This window comes from Pleurodeles waltl, chromosome 4_1, assembly GCF_031143425.1.
Source record: "Pleurodeles waltl isolate 20211129_DDA chromosome 4_1, aPleWal1.hap1.20221129, whole genome shotgun sequence".
Lineage (NCBI taxonomy): Eukaryota > Metazoa > Chordata > Amphibia > Caudata > Salamandridae > Pleurodeles > Pleurodeles waltl.
The window spans coordinates 23,240,202-23,267,319 of record NC_090442.1 but is presented as its reverse complement, the minus strand read 5'-3'; the positions used below and the strand labels follow the sequence as shown (position 1 = coordinate 23,267,319).

At 45.3% G+C, this 27,118-nt stretch overlaps 1 pseudogene; it reads left to right on the top strand.

Moving 5' to 3' along the window:
• The first annotated feature begins 19,245 nt into the window (after nucleotides 1–19,245).
• LOC138286929 (zinc finger protein 84-like) lies at nucleotides 19,246–20,727 on the top strand (annotated as a pseudogene).
• Nucleotides 20,728–27,118: the final 6,391 nt, after the last annotated feature.

Below are 27,118 nucleotides of genomic sequence, written 5' to 3'. Positions count from 1 at the left end.
TTATGGCCATAAACCTGATTTTACTTCTGTAAATGTGTTCATTAATACCCTACAGCTCAAAACAAATGGATACCTGCTAGAGGGGCGTAGCCAAGTACGCAAAATGGTGGATGTGCTGTAACTGAGCTCCTGGTCAGGGCCTATAATACTTCACCATCCGCAGGGCATTCAATGCCCTGGGCCCGACCGTTCACTCAGAAGGGGGCCCTGGTGTTGCTGTGGATGCATAGGATGCTCCTTGAGGCGACCAAGCTGATTGATTGAGGATGTACAGCTTTGAGCATACTGCTTGACCCAACTGGTGTTCTCTCTTTCTCCTGAACATGACCCTCAATCATCCTCACTGGGACTGTGTCTGGAAAGGGTAGCAAGTTAGATAGCCTGCCTCAAATTAAATGAGGACAAAATGGAACTCATGGTAATAGGCAACAACATTAAACCCCCATCTAAAGCTACGTTGGCAGGATCGCTGACGCATGACCTCTGCCCCAAGATGGTTGCTATTATCGCGGTATGGTTGGACAAATTCTTGGAAGGAAAAGCTCCCAAACTCGTATCCAGCTATTAAGCACGGGACTTTTCTTTGGCTACAATGTGGACAAACTATGGAACACCCTCCACCATACAAAGTGCCTCACAGACAATGAACTGATGATTCCAAAACTTCTAAAGCCCTGAGATTAGTGGTGTATTCTATGTTGCGTTGTCAGTACTGGGATGCCCAAGGGTAGCCATGCACTCTATAAATGTGCATGGAATGGAATAAAATACATGGAGGCTGGTTGAGGCCGCTGTGCCCCTTTCGATGTGGCTCACTGCAAAAGGCACCAATGGGCTCCTGTGTCCTTGGAAGGAAGGTGAGGAATGGCACATCGGACCTGCAGGGACAGAGCCGAGGCTGCCCCCTCCCACCTGCCCTCTCAAGAAGGGGTGTGAGCCACCCATATATCCTCGACCCCCTTGACATGGATGTACTTTCTCAACCTGCTGCTGGCGGGACGTCAGCATTTCCAGCAGGGCATGACTGTCATACACTGTTGGCTGTGACTGAAGGCACTGAAGGAATCCTTTGTCACCCAGGAAGATGGCAAGGAGCTGTGTGATGAGCACATGGAGACCTGGCAGAGGCAGTCAGCCTGTCCCTCAAAGAGGAATGAGAACCACTCGAGGACCTGGTGTTTAAAAAGTGACTGATCCTCACCCCAGCAAGGGGATATCTTTGTATTCCACTGCTGATGACCGCCGGCTGACATGCTATGGGCTGATGATGCACAGCCGTCAGCTGCTACACTCTTGGTCACAGTCCCTGCCTAGATGGTGTGGCCAAGGGTGAAGCCGGTGTAGAATGGGGCCCTAGGTTCCTGTGCCTTTTTGACTGCCTGGGAGACTGAACCTGAGACTTACCCACCAATGGTCCTGAGGAAGTGGAATCACATTTCAGAGGGGTGGGCCTCATGGAGGGGTGCAGGGAGCCCTGGCTGGTGCCTCGACCATGAGCTCTGAGGAGGTATCGGGTGGGGGGTGATGAGACGCCTCATGCCTGGTGGACAGTGTCTGAACTGAGACCCAGGGGTACACCGGGTCTTTATCCCCATGCATTGGGGTCACCTGGAGAGTTTGACTGACTTGCCTAGGGTGCTCAGTTCTCTGTGTATTATACTTATCAACGACTTTCATAGACAAACTGTTAGAGATCAGCATTCGGCTGAAGCCTTTGTGTCTATAGCATTTGCAATAGTATGAATGAGCTCTGTGTGTTCAATTGGAATGCGTGCCGTCTTTCTCAATGCTAAGATCAAATAACTATGGATTCCTTTCCGAGGGCCTGGGAAATTATAATTCAGGGTGTAATGTGTGTTCATGATCAAATCAGAATTACAACTTGTGCTTAAAATTCACTCATACTCAGTGATTTTTCTTTACACAACTTGTCACAGAGAAAACGGGTAAGGTTATCAATATTTCACTCATTCATTCATCAATGCTTCTGACTATTCTCCACTTCATCCTCTGGTGCCAGGAATGGGGAAATAACAAAAAACAAAACCCCATTGTATCAGAATTTCCTAGGAGGATCTTACCTCCAGGAATTATAATGGCCCCTTCAGAACCATGCTGTAAGAAAGATAAAGAAACAATAAAGTCAAAAAGCTAAGTGTACTTTTTTATTAACAAAAGTGCATATTTGTTTATTAGCAATCTTGTGTGTGGGGGTGTTTAGAAGGGTGAGTGGGTGACTGTGCATAAGACAGTGGGTGACTAAATGGATGAATGAGTGAGTGCAGAGATGGATGAATGAGTGAGTAGATTGATGAATGGATCAGCGAATTACGGAGTTTATAGAACAATGACAGAATGGATGAGAGAGCAGATGAATGAATGATTGAGTAAGTGCTTGCGTGCACGGATACCACATACTGCAGTAAACACCAGTGCATACATTGTTTCTGTAAACACCCCTCATAGTATAATACAAATCAGTGCAGTGGGAAAAGAGTCCTCATAGTGCAGTAAGGTGAAGTGTTTGCACAGATTCCTCATACTGCAGCAAGATGTAGTGCAGTGGATACAGATTTCTCATAGTGCAGTGAAGATGCAATGCAGTGGAACAGATTCCTCATGGTGCCACAGGATTCAATGTGGTGCAAAATTCTTATAGTGCAGTAAGATGTAGTGCAGTATGCACAGTTGCTAATAAATAGTGCTGCAAGATGCGGTGCAGTGTGCATCCTCATAGTGAAGTAAGATGAAGTGCACATTTCTCATAGTGCAGCAAGATGCAGTGCATTGTGCAGCCTCATAGTGAAGTAAGATGAAGTGCACATTTATCATAGTGTAGTAAGATAGAGTGCAGTGGCACTGATTCCTCACAGTGCAGTAAGATACAGTGCAGTGCACACATTCCTCATAGTGTGGTAAGATGCAGTGCAGTGCACACATTCCTCACACTACACTAAGATGCAGTGCAGCATGCACAGATTCCTCACAGTGCAGTAAGATGCAGTACAGTGCACAGATTACTCATAGTACAGTATGATGCAGTGCAGTGGCACATATTCCTTTATAGTGCAGTAAGATGCGGTGTACTGATGTCTCAGATTCAAGTAAGATGCAGTGTGTGCACAGATTTCTCACAGTGCAGTAAGATGCAGTGCAGTGCACAGATTCCTCATAGTGTTGTAAGATGGAGTGTATCATGCACATATATCTCACAGTGCAGTAACATGCAGTGCAGTAAACATATTCCTCATAGTGCAGTAAGTGCAGTGTGCACACATTCCTCACAGTGCAGTAAGATGCAGTGCAGTGAGATGCAGAGCTGTGTGCATAGATCCCTCACAGTGCAGTAAGATGCAGTGCAGATTCCTCACAGAGCAGTGCACAGATCCCTCATAGTGCAGTAGGATGCAGTGTACAGATTCCTCACAGTGCAGTAAGACTCAGTGCAGTGAACAGTTTCCTCACAGTGCAGTAAGGTGCAGTGCACAGATTCCTCACAGTGCAGTAAGATGCAGTGCACAGATTCCTCATTGCAGTAGGATGCAGTGCAGTGCACAGATTCCTCACAGTGCAATAAGATGCAGTGCAGTGCACAGATTCCTCATAGTACAGTAAAATGCAGTGCAGCGTGTACAGATTCCTCACAGTGCAGTAAGATGCAGTGTACAGATTCCTCAGTGCAGTAAGATGCAGTGCAGTGTACAGATTCTTCACACTGCAGTTCAATTCAGTGCAGTGCACAGATTCTTCATAGTGCAGTAAGATGCAGTGCACAGATCTCTCAGTGAAATAAGATGCAATGCACTGTACACATATCCCACACAATGCTGTGCACTGCACAGATCCCCTCTTTAACACAAATGATGACCACAAACACCCCTAGGGCTGGAAGGAAAGCCCCCCAGAGGTCCCCGGATAGAAGAGCCCAGCTCAGCCCGGCTCCTGGCACAGATCCCTCAGTGCAGTAAGATGCAGTGCACAGATCACCTCTTTAACACAAATGATGACCACAAACACCCCCAGGGCCGGAAGGAAAGCCCCCCAGAGGTCCCTGGATAGAAGACCCCAGCTCAGCTCGGCTCCTGGCAGAGATTTCCTCCAGGATTATTCAGTCTATTTCTACAAACACAGCAGAAGGTGCTGACAATCTCCTACCTGAGCAGAAATCTGTGCAGACATTTCCAGGCTCTCTCCTCCTCCTGTGGCTGGGGGGGGGGTGGGGAAGGTGCAGATTTTGGGTCTGAGGGGGGTCTGTGAGGGTCTGAAGATGAAGATAACTGCACAGACAGGACAAAGAGGGAGAGGCCGGAAGTGATGTCATCATCCACTGCTTGTGCTGTCTCTCCCACTGCTGACCTATAAGGGGACACCTTTCCTCTGCCATCCAATGAACTAACCTTACCAGGAAGTGAGTAGACACTACTTTTCAGCACATGCGCAGACTACACCAGTCATCGGAAGCAAATATATCTCGCACGTAAGCAGACAGCCTAGTCATTCTGTAATGGATAAACACTGCTTGCTTGCACATGCGCAGACTGCCCTAGTAACGGATCTCCTTCACACGTGCAGTCTGTCCCAGTCAGTCATCGGGCGACGGATACAACTCTCCCGCACATGCGCAGACTGCCCCAGTAACTGGACTTGGACAGAAACTGATCTCCTGCACATGCGCAGACTGCCCTTGTCACCTGTGGTGGCTGAACACTGCTCCCCGCACATGCGCAGACTGCCCTTGTCACCGGAAGTGGCCGGGCACGCCCCCGCACATGCGCAGACCGCCCCAGTGATCGGAGGTGAAAAGGAGCCTTTGTTTGGGCCTCAAGTAAACGAGGCAGAAACGCGCAGGAAACTGAAAAGGTATCAAGGAGCCAGGAATTCTGTTGTTTCACCAGCAAACACCAGACATCAGCCCCCCCACAGCTTCAGACAGGACTGAAGGGGGATCCCGGGGTGATGCAGCCGGTGACTCCCAAAAGGAAGAGGCAGAAAACTAAAGAAAAGAGAAAGAAGCAAAGAAAAAACCATGAAAATACCGCATGTGATATCTATGCAAAATAAAAAACTGAACCAGAAACCAAGGGAGCAGGAACATTCCCGGAGGGAAACGGTGCCTTCCTCGCAGGACTGCCACTCACTCCCTGCCCTGCCTCTCACTCCCTGCCCTGCCACTCACTCATTCCACTGCCACTCACTCATTGCACTGCCACTCACTCCCTGCCCTGCCACTCCCTGCCCTGCCACTCACTCCCTGCCCTGCCACTCACTCCCTGCCCTGCCACTCACTCATTCCACTGCCACTCACTCATTGCACTGCCACTCACTCCCTGCCCTGCCACTCACTCATTCCACTGCCACTCACTCATTGCACTGCCACTCACTCCCTGCCCTGCCGCTCCCTGCCCTGCCACTCACTCCCTGCCCTGCCACTCACTCCCTGCCCTGCCACTCACTCATTCCACTGCCACTCACTCATTGCACTGCCACTCACTCCCTGCCCTGCCACTCCCTGCCCTGCCACTCACTCCCTGCCCTGCCACTCACTCCCTGCACCGCCACTCACTGCACTGCCTCTCACTCACTGCCCTGCCACTCACTCCCTGCACCTCCACTCACTCCCTGCACCTCCACTCACTGCACTGCCTCTCACTCACTCCCTGCCACTCACTACCTGCACCTCCACTCACTGCACTGCCACTCACTCCCTGCCCTGCCACTCACTCCCTGCACCTCCACTCACTGCACTGCCTCTCACTCCGTGCCCTGCCACTCACTCCCTGCACCTCCACTCACTGCACTGCCTCTCACTCCCTGCCCTGCCACTCACTCCCTGCACCTCCACTCACTCCCTGCACCTCCACTCACTGCACTGCCTCTCACTCACTCCCTGCCACTCACTACCTGCACCTCCACTCACTGCACTGCCTCTCACTCCCTGCCCTGCCACTCACTCCCTGCACCTCCACTCACTGCACTGCCTCTCACTCCGTGCCCTGCCACTCACTCCCTGCACCTCCACTCACTGCACTGCCTCTCACTCCCTGCCCTGCCACTCACTCCCTGCACCTCCACTCACTGCACTGCCTCTCACTCACTTCCTGCACTGCCACTCACTCCCTGCACCTACACTCACTGCACTGCCTCTCACTCCCTGCACCTCCACTCACTGCACTGCCTCTCACTCACTCCCTGCACCTCCACTCACTGCACTGCCTCTCACTCACTCCCTGCACTGCCTCTCACTCACTCCCTGCCACTCACTCCCTGCACCTCCACTCACTGCACTGCCACTCACTCCCTGCCCTGCCACTCACTCCCTGCACCTCCACTCACTGCACTGCCTCTCACTCCCTGCCCTGCCACTCACTGCACTGCCTCTCACTCACTCCCTGCCCTGCCTCTCACTCGCTCCCAGCCCTGCCACTCACTCCCTGCACCTACACTCACTGCACTGCCTCTCACTCCCTGCACCTACACTCACTGCACTGCCTCTCACTCACTCCCTGTACTGCCACTCACTGCACTGCCTCTCACTCACTCCCTGCCACTCACTCCCTGCACCTACTCACTGCACTGCCACTCACTCCCTGCCCTGCCACTCACTCCCTGCACCCCCACTCACTGCACTGCCTCTCACTCCCTGCCACTCACTGCACTGCCTCTCACTCACTCCCTGCCCTGCCACTCACTCACTCCCTGCCCCTCCACTCACTCCCTGCACTGCCACTCACTGCACTGCCTCTCACTCACTCCCTGCCCTGCCACTCACTCCCTGCACCTCCACTCACTGCACTGCCTCTCACTCACTCCCTGCCCTGCCACTCACTGCACTGCCTCTCACTCACTCCCTGCCCTGCCACTCACTCCCTGCCCTGCCACTCAGTCCCTGCACTGCCACTCACTCCCTGCCCTGCCACTCACTCCCTGCACCTCCACTCACTGCAGTGCCTCTCACTCACTCCCTGCACTTCCACTCACTGCACTGCCTCTCACTCCCTGCCCTGTCACTCACTCCCTGCACCTCCACTCACTGCACTGCCTCTCACTCACTCCTTGCCCTGCCACTCACTCCCTGCACCTCCACTCACTGCACTGCCTCTCACTCACTCCCTGCGCTGCCACTCACTCCCTGCACGTCCACTCACTCACTGTTTGCACTGCCTCTCACTCCCTTACTGCACTGCCTCTCGCTCCCTTACTGCACTGCCACTCACTCCCTGCCTCTTAACCTGTCCCCCATGATCTCTATGGATGCATGGACCACTTTGTTTATCTCACTATGCTACTCCTGTATGTACACAATGTGTCCTACAGAGGCAAGATGTTATCAGTCCATGACCCTCTCGAATTACACATACAGGAGGGAAGAATCCACACTCTCAATTATACCGATAAGCTGTAACCCTCCTGGCTGACTCTACATTTACAGAAACATTTAAGATACACAATCACTCATTTCTTTAATATAAATGGGAATACTGCCTGCACTCCCCTCCTGGAGACTGAGGTGTTTGGAGTTCTGGTTAGAATCAAATGTATAAAAACTAAGATTGACTTTGAATTCAAATGAGAGGAAGACTTCTTGCAAGAATTAGAGAGAGAAATGGTGAAAACTGCAGGATGAAGGTGGCAACTCAAGGGCACTACAAATAAACATGCTGAATTACTAGGATGATTACAACGCATACACATGACATCCTGCTTGACTAGAACTCGTGCTTCTTGTGATAGGACACGGAAATTGCTTGTGTGGTTAATAAAACCAAAGAGTGTACCCCCTCTCCCAATCTGTCAGAAATAGGTCTGGCAAATTAGTGCATACACAAGGTAAGATGAATGCAGCATTCAAAGAATACTATGCAGCATTATACACCAATCCAACTGGTTCTAATAATGTGGCTATGGATGAATTCCAAAACAATGTAGACTTCTCTACAGCAGAATCTCACATCCTCTCGTCTCTACAGGCAGGCTTCCGCCTTAAGTTTAGCTTGATGGACCAGATTCTTTGTTTAAGTCTCATCTTGTGATGAAAGTACCTGGGATTATCCAACACCACCTACCTGTATGTGGGATTTGTGTGAACTTAAGAGCGGCTTTCGATTTGGTCACCTGTTATTCCCCATGGTCTACCCTTGCCTCAAACGGAATACTAAGTATTTTTATGAAACTTCACAAAGGAGACTTTTCCCAAGTAAGGTGGGGGCAAACTTCTGACCCTCATACCTGTTGAGTGTGGGGTGCGTCAAAGCTGTGATCCTGCCTCACCCCTAATTCTCTCTCTACATACACAATTTTACTAAATATCTAAGCAACTGCACCCACAGTGCATCAAAGATAGGAGGCAACTCTGTGCCCTCCCTTTTACTCGCAGATGATACCCTGATTATCTCCTGCACCCCAAATTGGCTACAGAACCAGCTTACCAACTTTGTTGACTTCCGTGTAGCTCGAGGCCTTGAAGTGAATACATCAAAAACCAAGCTCATGGTGCTATCCTGCACAGGTCCTTTAGAGTAGGTTTTCGATGAAAGGCTGGACCTTACATTCTGTCAACAATTTAGATTAACTGGTAAACTAGACAACTCATGTTTTTGGAGATCACAACTATAGATAAGCTAAATGATCCTCCAACACAGAGCATTTGCCTTCTTTAAAAGATATAAAGGTATAACTCCTGAATCTGTCTCCCTCGCCATTAAGGTGTACTGTGCAATGACACAAAGTGCAGCTTTGTAGGGTCTGAAATTTGGGGAGCAGGGAATACTTATGGGTTGTCTCACAAGGAAAACAGATTTATTAGATCCCTATTTAGTCTGCCATAGAATACTCCTCAGGTTCCCTTGTTCTTTGATAGGATACCTGGCCTCCCTTAGGCCTCTCCTCCATTGCGTTACATTGTGGTCCACTCCTGAGCTGCTACATTACAGATGTGACCTAACAGAAATTATGAACACTGGGAAAATGCACCCAATTCCTTGGATCCAAGACAACGCTTTTGGGTAATATAGGGATGGCTAGTTGTTGGAGTGATCCCACATCCATTAACCCAGGCACTAATGCTTTGGTGAAAAAGGCTTCATGGTCCAGTTCTGTCACAGTGATTCTAAAATTGAAGGATTTACGGAGGAGTATCTGGCTAATAAATAGGTCCCTTCCCTAGAGCTCTACCTGGTGGTAATTGCACCCAGCCAAGCCGAAACACTGTATAGTAAATTTTGGTTGGGCATTTTGTTAGCTAATACATTTACCAAAAACTGGAAGTCCGACAATCGAAATTCTGCTCATTGTTCACTTTGAACAGATTTGCTAGAGGATGTTGAACACATACCAGTCATATTATAGACAAGAAGGGCACGGATACGCCCTCTATGCCACGTGCTAGGGGTGAGACAATATAGAATAGCTCTTCTGATTTTTAAGATGGATACCAGCCCCCTAGTAGTCTTTGCACTTTGTTGCTGCTTATATGCGGTTTGGCTCTATAGGAAGAAGCAGGGATTACTGCTATGATCATTGAACAATGGAGTGTTTCTTGCTATTCAAGTACGATACAACAGTAAGCCGATTTTAATTATGAAAGCTCAGTATTTGAGCCCATTAGTCCAGCTCATTGCTGTTTTTAATCATGCACTTTATCTTTAGGATACGTGAAGCAATTTTGTCTCACTGACTTTTTGCTCTGAATGAGATTTTAAAAAAATCTTCTATAACTGTTTTCTTGACATTTTGTGTAAAACCAGGAGACCAAGCACCTAAATGTGAGATTTTAATGCTTTTTCGTTCTGGAATCATGCATTTTACTGCTTTATGCTCTTCATTGTATTGTATTATATGTGTCTGTAATACAGATGTGTATATTTGCTTGCACTGTATTATATGTGTCTATAGTTCAGATGTATATATTTGCTTGTACTGTGTTGTATGTGTCTGTAGTACAGATGTGTATATTTGCTTGTATTGTATTATATGTCTATAGTACAGATGTATATATTTGCTTGTATTGTATTATATGTGTCTGTAATACAGATGTATATATTTGCTTGTATTGTATTATATGTGTCTGTAATACAGATGTATATATTTGCTTGTACTGTATTATATGTGTCTATAGTACATATGTATATATTTGCTTGTATTGTATTATATGTGTATGTAGTACAGATGTATATATTTGCTTGTACTGTGTTGTATGTGTCTATAGAACAGACCTATATATTTGCTTGTTTGTTTCATGGGGCGAGACCGGGAAATAAACTTGTTGAATTTAGTCAGCAAGTCTCTGCTGCGCACCGTGTTTGCACAACCACTCGTGGCGAGCTCACTCCCTTCATACTCCCACAACCCATTGGGAGGCCAAGCTTGTGGCAAAAACTTACACCCACATTAACGATAAAGAGGCTATGGAAAGTTAGATCTAGATGTACCTTGCTGAATACCTTTGGTATGTTAGGCATATAGTAAACTGTCACATTCATTGGATGATGTCATCAGTGATGTCATCAATGATGCCACTTGAGCTGTAATATTGATGTCATCAGTGGTGTAATTAAACATGACATGCGTGAAGTAATATGTGATGTGCATGGCAAGGGCGCAAGTTATAGTTGGCTCAGTAAAATATTACTGGTGAATGTCAGTGTGTTCTTGGATTGAAAACACATTGTTATAATTAGAACATCACTTTAACCTTTGTTATTGCAGTTAATTTATAGGCTTGTTTGTTAACGTAAAGTTAACTATTATTGCCTTACCTACTTGTGATGTCACTTTAAACATATATAGAAAGAGTGGGAGAGACAGTGTTTAAAATGTGGTTAAGAGAAATAGAACCTACAACTCTACTGTAAATAACAAATAAGTGACTCCACTTCAGTATATCTCTATATATACAGTATTTTTCATATTTCCAGTATACAGTATGTAGCATGTACTGTAGAAGAGCTCAGGGCAAAGCACACCTGCTGTTGTGGGAGCAGCGAGCCCTGGTGATGAACTGGTCCCTCTCTGCTTTCTCTTACATGAACTGGGAGAACCCTGTGATGTTAGCTATAGAGTCTCTGGTGATAAAATATACCATGAGTAGTTGAGTAGTAACCCTTCCTGTAATGCACCAGATTAGTCAGCGCATCTTCAATTTAAACACTACTCAACATTTGCAGAATATAGCAGATTTTAACAATGTTGTGGTTTTAGATTGTATAATGTGTAGCTGCTCTTTTGATGGTAAGTGACCCGATAAAGTGGAACATATTGGGTTCTATAATTTGTTTTTTGTAAGTTACTGTGCTTAAAATGCTCCATTTGTACAAAGATTTACTTTTCTATGAGCCAATTTTAGAGACTTGTGGTTAACTTTTAAACCAATTTGTGTAGTTTTTTTCCAGACACGTTTTGTTTTTATCAGTATTTATAATTTATTTTGGATTTGTAGCAGCCTCTGATCTATTTTCACATTGGCCAACTGTGGTCACCAGTATGTGTAAACATTGTTATCTCTCCTCACCAGCTGGAGACCAACAACACCTACAATGTTCTTCTGTTTTACAAATGTCGATAAGTAAGCTCATGCAAATTCATTCCTGATAGTATAACATTCCTCTTGTGTGCTTCCAGAAGATTAGTGCCTGAGTGTAGGAAAGTACCATCTTGCCTGGCATGTTACCCCCATATTTCACTGTATATATGTTGTTTTAGTCCATGTGTCACTGGGACCCTGCCAGGCAGGGCCCCAGTGCTCATAAGTATGTGCCCTGTATCTGTTCCCTGTGTGATGCCTAACTGTCTCACTGAGGCTCTGCTAACCAGAACCTCAGTGGTTATGCTCTCTCTTTACTTCCAAATTTGTCACTAACAGGCTAGTGACTAAACTTACCAATTCACATTGGCATACTGGTACACCCATATAATTCCCTTTTATATGGTACTGAGGTACCCAGGGTATTGGGGTTCCAGGAGATCCCTATGGGCTGCAGCATTTCTTTTGCCACCCATAGGGAGCTCTGACAATTCTTACACAGGCCTGCCACTGCAGCTTGAGTGAAATAACGTCCACGTTATTTCACAGCCATTTACCACTGCACATAAGTAATTTATAAGTCACCTATATGTCTAACCTTCACCTGGTGAAGGTTGGGTGCAAAGTTACTTAGTGTGTGGGCACCCTGGCACTAGCCAAGGTGCCCCCACATTGTTCAGGGCAATTTCCCTGGACTTTGTGAGTGCAGGGAAACCATTACACGCGTGCCCTACACATAGGGCACCACCTATGTGTAGTGTCACAATGGTAACTCCGAACCTGGCATGTAACATGTCTAAGATCATGGCATTGTTACCCCAATACCAGAGACAATTCCATGATCCCCCAGGTCTCTAGCACAGAACCCGAGTACCGCCAAACTGCCTTTCCGGGGTTTCACTGCAGCTGCTGCCAACCCCTCAGACAGGTTTCTGCCCCGCTGGGGCCCAGGCAGCCCTGGCCCAGGAAGGCAGAACAAAGGACTTCCTCTCCCTTTGGAAAAGGTGAGAAAGGCTGGGGAGGAGTAGCCTCCCCCAGCCTCTGGAAATGCTTTGATGGGCACAGATGCTGCCCATCTCTGCATAAGCCAGTCTACACCGGTTCAAGGGATCCCCCAGCCCTGCTCTGGCGTGAAACTGGACAAAGGAAAGGGGAGTGACCACTCCCCTGACCTGCACCTTCCAGGGGAGGTGCCTAGAGCTCCTCCAGCGTGCCCCAGACCTCTGCCATCTTGGATTCAGAGGTGTTGCTGGCACACTGGACTGCTCTGAGTGGCCAGTGCCAGCAGGTGACGTCAGAGGCTCCTTCTGATAGGCTCTTACCTCTCTTGGTAGCCACTCCTCCTTCCTAGGTAGCCAAACCTCCTTTTCTGGCTATTTAGGGTCTCTGCTTTGGGGATCTCACCAGATAACGAATGCAAGAGCTCATCAGAGGTCCTCTGCATCTCCCTCTTCACCTTCTGCCAAAGGATCGACCGCTGACTGCTCATGACGCCTGCAAAACCGCAACAAAGTAGCCAGGCGACTACTAGCAACCTTGTATCGCTTCATCGTGCCGGCTTTCTCAACTGTTTCCAGGTGGTGCATGCTCTGGGGGTAGCCTGCCTCCTCTCTGCACCAGGAGCTCTGAAGAAATCTCCCGTGGGTCGACAGAATCTTCCCCCTGCAACCGCAGGCACCAAAAGACTGCATCACTGGTCCTCTGGGTCCCCTCTCAGCATGACGAGCGTGGTCCCTGGAACTCAGCAACTCTGCCCAAGTGACTCCCACAGTCCAGTGACTCTTCAGTCCAAGTTTGGTGGAGGTAAGTCCTTGCCTCCCCACGCTAGACTGCATTGCTGGGTACCGCGTGATTTGCAGCTGCTCCGGCTCCTGTGCACTCTTCCAGGATTTCCTTTGTGCACAGCCAAGCCTGGGTCCCGACACTCCTTCCTGCTGTGCACAACCTTCTGAGTTGTCCTCCGGCGTCGTGGGACTCCCTTTTGTGACTTCGGTGGACTCTGGTTCACTTTCCTTCTAAGTGCCTGTTCAGGTACTTCTGCGGGTGCTGCCTGCTTCTGTGAGGGCTCCCTACGTTGCTGGGCGCCCCCTCTGTCTCCTCCTCCAAGTGGCGACATCCTGGTCCCTCCTGGGCTACAGCAGCACCCAAAAACCTCTACTGCGACCCTTGCAACTAGCAAGGCTTGTTTGCGGTCTTTCTGCATGGGAACACCTTTGCACGCTTCATCGCGACGTGGGACATCCATCCTCCAAAGGAGAAGTTCCTAGACTTCTTTCTTGCAGAACTCCAAGCTTCTTCCAACAGGTGGTAGCTTCCTTGCACCCTCAGCTGGCATTTCCTGGGCTCCTGCCCACTCTCGACACTGTCGCGACTATTGGACTTGGTCCCCTTGTCTTACAGGTACTCAGGTCCGGAAGTCCACTGTTGTTGCATTGCTGGTGTTTATTCTTCCTGCAGAATCCCCCATCACTACTTCTGTGCTCTCTGGGGGTAGTAGGTGCACTTTACACCTACCGTTCAGTGTCTTGGGGTGGGCTATTTTTCTAACCCTCACTGTTTTCTTACAGTCCCAGCGACCCTCTACAAGCTCACATAGGTTTGGGGTCCATTCGTGGTTCGCATTCCACTTTTGGAGTATATGGTTTGTGTTGCCCCTATACCTATGTGCTCCTATTGCTATCTATTGTAATTCTACACTGTTTGCATTACTTTTCTTGCTATTACCTGCATAATTTTGTTTTGTGTACATATATCTTGTGTATATAACTTATCCTCATACTGAGGGTACCCACTGAGATACTTTTGGCATATTGTCATAAAAATAAAGTACCTTTATTTTTAGTACTTCTGTGTATTGTGTTTTCTTATGATATTGTGCATATGACACCAGTGGTATAGTAGGAGCTTTATATGTTTCCTAGTCCAGCCTTAGCTGCTTTGCCATACCAACCTTCTATCAGCCTAAGCTGCTAGAAACACCTCTTCTACACTAATAAGGGATAACTGGACCTGGCACAGAGTGTAAGTACCCTTGGTACCCACTATAAGCCAGGCCAGCCTCCTACACTGAGTACCAGCAGTATCCGCAGGGTCTGTTTGCCACTTCATGCTTATTGTTCACTTTACAAATGTTTAAGAAGCTCTTGTCATGAGGCAAAACCTTACTTAATGTTTATTTTAAGTGTTCAACAAGCTTTCTGGCTAAATCTTGTTTATTGTTTATTCTAAAATTTTTCAACAAGTCCTGTGGTTAAAGGGTAAGAAGAGTATTTCACACCACTGATATCAGACAAAAGTGGCATGACTTCAGCACCAACTTTATTAGAAGTTTGCTTGTATTGGTGGCATGCACAGGCAGCTCATGGCCTGTGGGTTTATCCACAACGTTTGTACAGACAGAACAAACAGGAGTTCTTGGTTGTCTGGTTTGGATTGGCAGGTTAACTGTATCTTTAGTGCCAGGGTGTCAGAAACCAAATCCTGTGACTCCAGGAAGCCATAAAGAATGTATCAAAGTGCTACAACAATAAAAAAAAATAAACTCAGGACATGATGGAAGGTTTTGTCTCATGTTCAGACTTTGCTTTTTGAATGAAAATCCTTTTCTTACTAGCATCATGCAGATTATCTTTAGATTGTGGTGGATATCAACTGGTTGCATTATAACAGCTAAACTATAAAAAAAAATACAAATTGTACTTGAATTGGCTGCCTTCTGATAATATGCTAGCATTTAACATTAAAGCGGTTCTTAAGTGTTATTTCATTGTACCGGTTTACATTTAGTAACATCTCTATTTTTAATCCTACAGGTGAATGCAGCCTTGGCAAAAAAGCAGACCAGTTATTTAAAAATATGAATGAAAATAAACACTTTTTTGTAGGAGACGCCCAGAGCTCCAAAAATGAACTTCAGCCTAGACCTCAGGATTGGTGAGGAACTAACATTAAAGAAAACTCCCAAAAGCACAAATGATTTCTCGAATTCCACAAATTTCATTATACATAATCAGACATCTAAAATACAGAAGACATAAATAGCAGTGTGTGAATTCGGTCTAGAACAGCCTTTAAAGTGTAAAAGATATACACATGCATATTGGAGCCCAAATTACAAACTAATCGAAAGAAGTTTCCATGCTATGGTATACAATTTATGATTTACACAGCAATGCAAATTGCAGAAAAGCAGCACCGACAACAGGAGAAAATGTGGCATTTGAGATTTACCAAACCTCTGTTATAAATTCAGTCTTGTGGCAAATGAGGAATGCCATAGAGCAGTAATGCTGAGAAAAAACTATAGCAGTGCCTAAATTGTGAAATCTTTGTCAGAAAGACTAATTAGTTCAACATGAGAGAAAAAAATGTACTCATATGTCTCATCTGAATCAGGATCAGAGAACACGCATGATACAAAATAAAGGAAAAGTTAAAGATCTTTCTTTAATCTTAGGAAAGCAAAAACATTGGAACATCATATCCAGTGACTAACTACTCTCAGGGGTGTGGAATTTATTAAAATATCTACTTGTCCACAGGACAGGTTGCTTCTCAAATCTACTTGTCCTGTAAAAAGATCTACTTGTCCCTTTGGTGCCATGTAGTGTGGCGCCAAATTATGGCAGCAATCTCATTATGTAAGAGCTCTGATAATAGCCTCTATGATTATGCCAGGGCTACTACCATAGTAGGGCTTGAATACTTGCAGTTTCAATCCCTACTGTAGCAATTTCCTTATTTTTCCACCTTTCTGCAGATCTGCATACTGGGGCTGGAGGAAGCAGTAAGCAATAGTTCCAGGGCTGGAATGCCTTTGAGTCTGCAAACCTACTAACCTGCATGTTTTAAAGATCTTCACCACCTTCTCTCTAATATTTTCCCATAATAAGAAAGGTTGGACATTTACTCCTGACAATGGCAGAATTAGAACTTCTTCCAGGGTTGGGAAGAAAGTGGCTGGAGTGAAAATGAACTTGCAAATGCTCAATAGATTTTCACATGAGCAAATCTACACATGCGTATTTACCCATGCTACAATACAGTTCACAAATATTTTATAGGGGTACGACATATACCATGGATGCACTTTTGTGACTTTCTTTAAGAATTTTGGGCCACATGTAGGTAGGTTCAGATTTGCGACCCGCAAATTGCGAGTCGCAAATCCGAATGTAGGATGGTGTCCCTGACACAATCTGTGATTCGCAAGGGCTTCGCAAATGCACACCTCATGAATAATCATGAGGTGGGTCGCAATTTGCGACCCCCTTGCGAATGGCGGCCTCACAGGGATGGTAGCCTGCTGGAGACAGCAGACCACCATGTCTGTGACTGCTTTTCAATAAAGCACTTTTTTTGTTTTTGTAATGCAGCCCGTTTTCCTTAAAGGAAAACGAGATGCATTACAAAAACGAAAAATTAAACGTTTTCGTTTCATTTTTTCAGAGCAGGCAGTGGTCCTGCGGACCACTGCCTGCTCTGAAAAAATGTTTACAGTGACATTCACAATGGGGAAGGGGTCCCAGGGGGACCCCTTCCCTTTTGTGTAAGTGTTAGCACCCATTTGAAATGGGTGCAAACTGCGATTGGTTTGCGCCCGCGTTCGCAAAACAATCCTACATTGCACTGCGAGTCGCAATTAGGAAGGGAACACCCCTTCCTAATTGCGAGTCGCAAACCCGTTTTGCGATTCAGTAACCAGGTTACCGAATCGCAAAACTGGGTTTGTGCACCGCAATGTGCTTTTTGCACGTCGCAAACAGCGAAAGTCGCTGTTTGCGACATGCAAAAAGCTACCTACATGTGGGCCTTGGTCCCTAATTAGGTCTGGTGTTAAAGACATTTTGTTTTTATTAAACTTCTATTTCTCTCTCTTTCGGCTGGCTTTACTGTGAGTGATCGCATTCTTCTCTTCCACAAGGAGCACATTGGCACACAAAGTAGTTTTGTTCAGTGTCAGGAACTACAGTGGCAATCAGTGACGTAACGAAACTGGAGGGTGCCCCTTTGCAAAGAACATGGAGGAGCCCCCTCTCCAGACTCACTCAGGGCAGGTGCTGTGCTGAAGGGGCCCCCTGGAGGGCGGCTGCGGGGCCTTTGTTATGCCACTGGTGGCAACGTGTGCTTTTAGAGTTCAAAAACGTTTTGGTTTTTTTTTGCCAGTGTTTGTTACAATGTTGAGGGCCTGGTAGCTCCCACAACAATAAAGTGTTACAAAAGCCATGTCAAAACAAGACACGCATTGATGAAACTAAAAGACTTATAAAAATATGTCAGATCAGTTGGCTTTGTCAGTGTTTGTTTATTTTCATGCTTCCCATAATCGTGTTGAAAATGGTTACACTGATTTTCCATTAGAAATATTTTTGGGAAATATTAGCATGCATCAAAACATTTTACTAAATGACACCTCATTTGCATCTAATCAGAGAGCGTTCTGGGAGCATTATACTTAGCCTCATAGCCTAAACTTTTCAAACATGTGTATACACGTTTTTTTTATTTGTACTGGAACCAACTTCAGTAGTGAAGTGTGACCTTAAAACATTTATTTACAGCACTCACCCTAATAATGAAGGTTTTCAAATAATGAACCATAAATACAAGTTCGAACAGCATTATCTTTTGGAAACACATTACCTCAACTGTAGAGAGTTCCACTCTCTGTAAACAGGCAGCCAAAGGGTTTGTGCTGCAGAGGGTTGGGCCTACTTGTCCCAAGGACAAAGTAAACATAAAAACTTGTTGCCCTTGACCCCAAACAAGATGTCCCGGGTAATATCTAAACATGGACTACTTCCTGACAATCTAGGCATGTAAAATTGTATCTAACTTGTAATCACTCATCCCCGGCAAAGAACGTATCAGTGCTGCATAAACTCCTATGTAAGTAAAAGCTTTGCCACAAAACCAAATATCATAGGTGCAAGGGAACAGTCAGAGAAGGTTTACGGGATTACTTAGAAAGGAATCCTACAGATGTGATAACTAATGAACTCCAAACAGAAGTGATCATGGTTCAATACAAGTGTTCAATACAAGTGTTATGAGGGTAGTAATGAACATTATGTAAACATGTCCTGACTGTGGAATTCAGTTTGGTTATACCATGGGAAGTATCCAGGAATAACCCCAATTTGGAGACATTAAATCCAGAAAGAAATTTCATAAGTGCACTCAGTGTGAAGAAAAGGTTACTTATCAGTCATATCTCACTCAACATCAGAAAACATACACTGGGGAATCACCTTATAAGAGCTCAGAGTGCCAGAAACACTTCAATCTGAAAGTCAGTTCCATTCAACATGAAATAACACATACTGGACAAAAGCTGTACCAGTGCTCTGAATGTCAGAAAAGCTTCAGTTATAAATGTAATCTTACTCAGCATGAAAGAACACACACTGGGGAAAAACTGTATCAGTGCTCTGAATGTCAGAAACGCTTCAGTCATAAATCCAATTTCTCTCTACACAAGAGAACCCACACTCAGCAAAAACCTTATCAATGTTACGTGTGCCAGAAAAACTTCAGTTGCAAAAGTACCCTCATTAAACATCACAGGACCCATACTGGGGAAAAACCTTATAAGTGTTCCGAATGCCAAAAAAGCTTCAGTCAGAAAGGTAATCTCACTCAACATGAGAGAACACACACTGGGCAGAAACCTTATCAGTGTTCTGAATGCCAAAAAAACTTCAGTCAGAAAAGCAATCTCATTCAACATGAGAACACACACTGGGCAGAAACCTTATCAGTGCTTTGAATGCCAGAAAAGATTTAGTCACAAAGGCAATCTTAAACTACATGAGACCACTCACACTGGGCAAAAACCTTATCAGTGCCCTGAATGCCAGAAAACGTTCTGTCAAAAATCCAATCTCACTTTACATGAGAGAACCCACACTGGGGAAAACCTTATCAGTGCACTGAATGTCAGAAAATCTTCAGTCAGAAGGTTGGTCTCATTCAGCATGAAAGAACCCACACAGGTGAAAAACCTCATCAGTGCTCTGAATGCCATAAAAGCTCCACTCATAAAATCAAGCTCACTCATCATGAAAGAACACATGCTGGACATAAACCTTATCAGTGCTCAGAATGCCAGAAAAGCTTCAGTCAGAAAGGCAATCTCAAATTACACGAGAGAAGCCACACTGGGCAAAAACCTTATCAGTGCTCTGAATGCCAGAAAACATTCTGCCATAAGTTCAATCTCAGTTTACATACGAGAACCCACACTGGAGAGAAACCTTATCAGTGCTCTGAATGCCAAAAACACTTCCGGCTTAAAAACACTTTTATTCAACATCACAAAATACACACTGAGCAAAAAACGTATTCGTGCTCGGAATGTAAGAAAAGCTTCAGATGCAACAGTCATCTTACTCAACATGAGCGAACCCACACCGGAGAAAAACCTTATTCATGTCCCGAATGCCAGAAAAGGTTCACTTACAAGAGTTATCTCACTGCACATGAGAGAACCCACTCAGGACAAAAGCCCTATTACTGTTCTGAGTGCCAGAAAAGCTTCAGTTCCAAAAGTCATCTCACTGTGCATGAGAGAACACACACTGGACAAAAACCTTATAATTGTTCTGAGTGCCAGAAAAGCTTCCGTTGCAAAAGTAATCTCACTGCACATGAGTGAACCCACACTGGGGAAAAACCTTATGAGTGCTCGGAATGTCAGAAAAGCTTTAGCCAGAAAGTTTTTCTCAAACTTCATGAGAGAACCTACACTGGGGAAACCCCTTATCAGTGCTCTGAATGCCAAAAAACATTCCGTCATAAATCCAATCTCACTTTACATGAGAGAACCCACAGTGGGGAAAAACCTTATCAGTGCTCTGAATGTCAGAAAATCTTCAGACAGAAAATTAGTCTTGTTCAACATAAGCAAATCCACACGGGAAAAACCTTATCAGTGCTCTGAATGCCAGAAAACATTCAGTAATAAGTGCAATTCACATGAAAGAACCCACACTGGGGAGAAACCTTATCAGTGCGCTGAATGCCAGAAGAGCTTCAATCAGAAAGGCAATCTCAAAAGACACGAGAAAGCTCACACTGGGCAAAAACCTTATCAGTGCTCTGAATGCCAGAAAACATTCAGTATTAAATACAATCTCAATTCACATGAGAGAACTCACACTGGGCAAAACCCTTATCAGTGCTCTGAATGCCAGAAGAGCTTCAACTAGAAAGGCAATCTCAAAAGACACGAGAGAGCCCACACTGGGCAAACAACTTATCAGTGCCCTGAATGCCACAAGTCTTCAGGTACAAAAATAGTCTTATTAAACATCACAAAATACACACTTGACAAAAACCTTCTTTATGCTCCGAATGTCTGAAAAGCTCCAGATGCAGCATTAATCTTGCTCAACATAAACAAACCCACAATGGAGAAAAAAATGTACCCATGTCCTGAATGCCAGATAAACTTCAGTTACAAAAGGCATCTCACTGCACATGAGAGAACCCACACTGGAGATAAAGCCCTTATCCGTGCTCGGAATGTCAGAAATGTTTCAGTCGTAAATCCAGTATCAGTGTACATGAGAGAACTCATGCAAGGGAAATATCTCCTTTTTTCTGAATGGCAGATAAACATCAGGTTTAAAATTAATCTGACTCAGCATGGGAGAGTTAAAGTTATGCTCTAGACATGCCAAATAGATGTTTCAAAATGCATCAGTATACAATCAGGGTTGTAAAAATTCTTGCTTGGATTTCCCTGTATGCAGGGGTTAAATCTGCAATATTGTCAACCCTTGCCGGAGCCTCCTTCTGGGATCTTCACAGCTTGAAAGAAAGAAAGAGACTATTATCAAATATGATGTTGGATAGTATAACACATGTTCCATATACCCTTAGTACTACACAAGTGCCAGCATCTGTTTTAACCTCATGCAAGAAAGAAGACAAGTAGCTTCCACTTCCCCCCTACCACTCGTCACTCAGTGCCCTTTCCTCCCTGCACGCCCAGTTGCTCACTTAGAGGGTCATTCTGACCCTGGCGGCCGGTGGCCGCCAGGGCCACCGACCACGGGAGCACCGCCAACAGGCTGGCGGTGCTCCAACGAGCATTCTGACCGCGGCGGTTCAGCCGCGGTCAGAAGCGGAAAGTCAGCGGTCTCCCGCTGACTTTCCGCTGCTCGTGTGAATCCTCCATGGCTGCGGAGCGCGCTCCGCAGCCATGAGGATTCTGACCCCCCCTACCGCCATCCTGTTCATGGCGGGAAAGCCGCCATGAACAGGATGGCGGTAGGGGGGGTCGCGGGGCCCCTGGGGGCCCCTACCGTGCCCATGCCAATGGCATGGGCACGGCAGGGGCCCCCGTAAGAGGGCCCCGCAAAGTATTTCAGTGTCTGCCTTGCAGACACTGAAATACGCGACGGGTGCCACTGCACCCGTCGCACCTTCCCACTCCGCCGGCTCGATTACGAGCCGGCATCCTCGTGGGAAGGTCGTTTTCCCCTGGGCTGGCGGGCGGTTTTTCAGCAACCGCCCGCCAGCCCAGGGGAAAACTTGTAATACCCGCCGCGGTCTTTTGACCGCGGCGCGGTATTTTGGAGGGCGGCATCCTGGCGGGCGGCCTCCGCCGCCCGCCAGGGTCATAATGAGGCCCTTAGTGTGCTCAGTGGTCACGTTTTACCCTGTGTTTCACTGTGGCTGCAAGACTCAGGCCCTAATTTATGCTTATGCAGGTTTGTGTCAAAAAGTATAGTGCTGGCTAGCGCCATTCAAGAGCGCCAGCTAGGTGCCATATTTCAGAAATGGCACAAGCCAGCGCTAAGGCCCGGTTAGCGTCAAAATACATGACGCTAACCGGGTGAGGAAGGCATAGTGAAAACTGGAGGTTGTGCGTGAAAGAATGGCGCTAGTCAGGTTAGAGTCAAAATAATGACACTAACTTGACTAGCGCCATTGTGAGGCGCACAACTCCCATGGACATGACTCCTGTCTAAGTAAAGACTGGAGTCATGCCCCCAGCCCAATGGCCATGCCCAGGGGAGTAAGGCGTCTGGCCATGGCCAATGGGCACAGTGCCATGTAGTGGGGCCCAAGTTAGGCCCCCCCATGGCATTTTAAAAAAGAAAAGGTAAATACTTACCTCTACTTACCTGGACTTATCTTGGATGGGGTCCCCCATCCTCCGCTGTCCTTTTGGTGTGGGTGGGGGTGTCCCTAGGGCCTAGGGAGGGCACCTATGGGCTTATTCCATGGTGTTCCACCATGGAAATGGGCTCACAGATCCACTAACGCCTGCCCTGACCCAGGCGTTAAATAAGGCTAAGCAAGCTTAGCGCCATTATTTAGGCCCGCCTCCTTCCCGTGCACCATTTTTGCACGTGAGGATAAATGATGCGCTATGGCCTTTGAGCCATTTTTTGCCCGGGAATGCCTACCTTGCATCTCATTGACGCAAGGTAGTTTTCCGCAGGCAAAAAATGACTTTGACTCCAATATTTTGGCGCTAGACATGTCTAGCGCCAAAATATAAATATGGAGTTAAGTTTGCGCTGAATTAGCGTAAAAACAAATGACGCTAATTCAGCGCAAACAGAGTATAAATATGCCTCTGTTTCGTAGGGTCTTTACTTGCTGCTGGTATAGCATGAGATGTTCTGTCTCTCACCTTCATTCTCCTTCTCCATTCTGCTCCACTCCTCTATCTGTCACCTCCTTTCACATCCCTGCTCCACTGCTTCGCATCTCTTCTCTTCTGCTCTGCTATTTCTGACCTTCTCTACTGGCTGTTGCCTGTTGTGTACTGCCACCCTGGTTTAGCTCCCTGTTCTATTTTTCTTTCCACACCCCTCCTCTTCCCTTTCAGCTACCCATCACAATTCCCTTTTATCTTGCTTCCTTGTAAATGCCCTAGTTTTGTCCTCCTGGTGACTAAATCTCACTATTTGCATCACCCCTAGAGAATGAAGACTAGAAGCTCCGACATATCCACAGGCCTCGTACTCTCCTGCAGGATTGGCTTCCTAGAGTGAATCTTCCACGTGTCTGACAGGAAGTTCTATGGCACAGTCTAAGACAGCTCTGGCACTGGGGCTAGTTGAATTGGCTTAAGCAGTACAGAATTTTCAAAATCAGCCACTGAACTTTAAGATCCACAGATAAGAAGCCGTTGTGATAACATCTGCAGAATACAGATATGAAAATGAAACGTTTTTAGTGCTCTGCTTCATAGATTGTAGAACATTATCCAGGCATGGTGTGGAATTGAGGTTATTTCCCTCCTTTGCAGAATGAAAACCAATCTTCTAAACTCCATTGTAGCAAAAGAAATAATCACCAGTGTTTACTCATTTCCAAAAGCTCCATATTCTTCAGCTTCTAAATGGAACCATCATGGGTACATCTTGCAAAACAAGACATCTCCCTCATCAAATAAGCTGAGGACGGACAACTACATTACAGGGTTGGTGGCAGCATTAACAAACTGAGGGCATGTCTGAACATCAACCTCTGAGATTATCTGTGAATATCTCTCAATTGTCATGTAATAAACATTTAACCCATTAAACAGCCCTGTGTGTGGCCTTGGATATGGTTATAATTAACCCATAATATCACTTATGCTGTTTGATGACTTGTAAACTGTGAATGGACAGCATATGTCAAAAATAAAAAAAAAGACTCATCTTTACCTATGCATGAAAATGGACAATATTAAAAGGGTATTGTGGGTGTGCACAAATACTTTTGGAAAGACAATGATCCAGTGCCTACACAGAAAGCAACACGAGGAAAAGGTGGAAGGAAGTCTACTGATGAACGAAAGTAAGGCTGAAGTGCAGCTTAAAACACTATAACTACAGGCTGGACAGCTTGGGATTCCTGATCTGTCCTTTAGCTTTGTAACCACAGAATTATCACAGATCAGCAATATTATTGGGGACGTCAAAGGTAATATCACAGAATGCCAATGAACGACCCATGCACTTGAATAGTCGGAGTAGCCTGGGTCTATGGGAACACCAACATGCCCACCCTCCTAGGACTATTGCAAATACTCTGGTAACATCATCATATCATAATAAAGAGAAGATGTAGTGTGATAAACAGAGGCCTAAGTACTTCAGGCCTACTTGCTTCTTTCATTGCACCTGCAAAGCTTTCTGCAAAATGGATTGCGTGATAGACAGTCCAGCAATAAGTGGAGATAAAAGAAGGAACAGAAGCAGCAAAACAGAATATAAACACATTCAAGTATCTGGACTATAAGAAAAGTATAGAAGGGCAAAGAACAAAACTGTCATGGAAAATAGTAAAACCTCACAGAAAGACAGTGCTTATCAGGACTAAACACAAGAGGTACACAGAGATCTTATTCCCAAAGCCATGAGATTAAAAATGCCATCCTAGGTCAGCTGCTCACACAGAGAATGATTGACTTGATGGATAGAAAGATTGTAACATCAAATAAAGACATCTTCTGCTGTATGGGGTGCGTGACTGTCTCTCACCTATTTGTGGAACACTAGGTGGCCATGGTTGAATAATAATATAGAGGAGGCAGTACAGATGAACCTGAGAAACTGTGTAAACATAGCAGGATAAGATTACTAAACAGGTACAAGAACCCTGCTGCTTCCAGAGTACAGAAAACAAACATGATACAGTAAAAGGACATTGCAATCTCTGCTGAGAAAGATAAACCCACAAAACAGACTATGGGGCTAATTACAACTTCAGTGGACGGAAAAGAAGTTTCAACCTTCTTAGGTCTCATCAGTGAGGTAAAGTTTGGTTCCAGTGGGCAAAGTGAGCACAGGATCCACATCTGGGCATACCCATCACACTTTGAGTGTTGAACTGAGGATTACAAAAAAGTTTGGGGTGGATGTGGTCCTCTTGGAGTAGGACCAAGCCTGATTTGCATATCACTGGGGCTAATCTAAGGTGACATGGTGGGCAAAACACAACATCAGCCTATGTACATTTACTGATCATGTCACTTTGCTTGTTACAAACTCAACTAAAAAAGCTGCCCTGATGCTGTTACTGATATATCATTCAATACTGATACAACTTTTTATTCACGTAGGAATTCTCTAGGCTTATTTAGGACTATTGGATTTGGCTTAGATTGATTTATCAAATCAAACACCCTGCTTTCAAACTGCATGGGAGAATAACTTTTAAATGAAAATGTTTTTAGCCTGGTAACTCATATCATCCCACGCTTCATATCAGTGGGTCGGAAAGATATTTTGAACTATCAAAATATATGATTTGCCTTTTAAAGATGCTAACCTGAATGTATAAAGTTAAATTCAAGGCTACTGAAGCATTTGAATTTAGTTATTTCTCTGATAATAGAAACTTTTCTCCAGTAAATGGAGGAATTAAGTTTCCGTCATTGTCAAAGAAATGCAGACCTTTCTGCAATGGTGGATCGATATTGGTTTTCTGGCCAGCACTGATTTCCCTACCCTTTTCCTCAACTCTGATCATTCTTTACTTCAGACGTGAGAATGAAATGGAAACATTCTCTCCAGTGAGAGATGCTAACAGCACTAGCTCCATTACTGATGAGCAAATAGATGCCTTAAAAATGTGCTGTACAACCGGTTCAAAGGCAACTCGCACAATAACTGAAAATTCAAAGTTTATAGGTTTATTAGTTGAGTCTAATCCTAAAAACTGGAACAGGATTCGCACTGCGTTGGCAGGTTATACTGAGCTGAGGGTCCGGCCCCTTCCCCTTGATGCGTTGTCATTCTTTATGAAGAACTCGGGGCCCTCTCTAAATAGCGCCTGTTTGAAGAACACATTTGATGTGAAAGATGTTAAGTTGGTTCAGAGTCATGATATTGCACCCAGGATACATGGTGTGTGGCTGATAAAGCTTTCTGCATTTCTGTACTTTAATAGAAAAGTTTCCTCAAGTCCACCTGGTAGATCGAGGGGAAGCATTGCAGCTCTAGTCAGAATGAGTGTAACATCTTCCACTGTAGAGGGAAAAGGTGCATCAAATGTGATACTTTCTGTTCCTACTTAGGCTGCCTTTGAATGCAACATAGAACTAACCATTTACTAATTGAAATCATTCATTTATCTTCTGTGCCCGTTAAAAGTAGGGAACTCTTTAAAGACTTTATGATTGAGCTTAATTTATTGTTATGTTTGTGATGTCACAAAATAATACCGATGACCTGAATCTAAATCTATTTCATGATAATTCCTCTTTGGACAAAAATAAGGAACAAGATTCCTCTGTGGTCTATCAGAATCAAGGCTTAGGCTTCATACAACACAACGTAAGACATGCTGCCTACATCAACTGTTATATACATGTCAATTGTATGTAGTGCAGTTGTTGTACCATAAAGAACTTTCTGTACCAATGAAGTTTGTGAATAATATATCACATTTATTAGAAACTTAAATTCCACAAATTCCACAATTTAAAGTAAAGTAATCAAGGTGCTCCTGTATAACGGTGCAGTGTGAGTGAATTATGTGTTAGTATGTTGAAACGCTATTTACATGAAATCCAAAACCAAACTGTGATTAAAAGCATGAGGTCTCAGATAAGCACCTAGAACAATAGGTGCTGTGAGCCTGTTG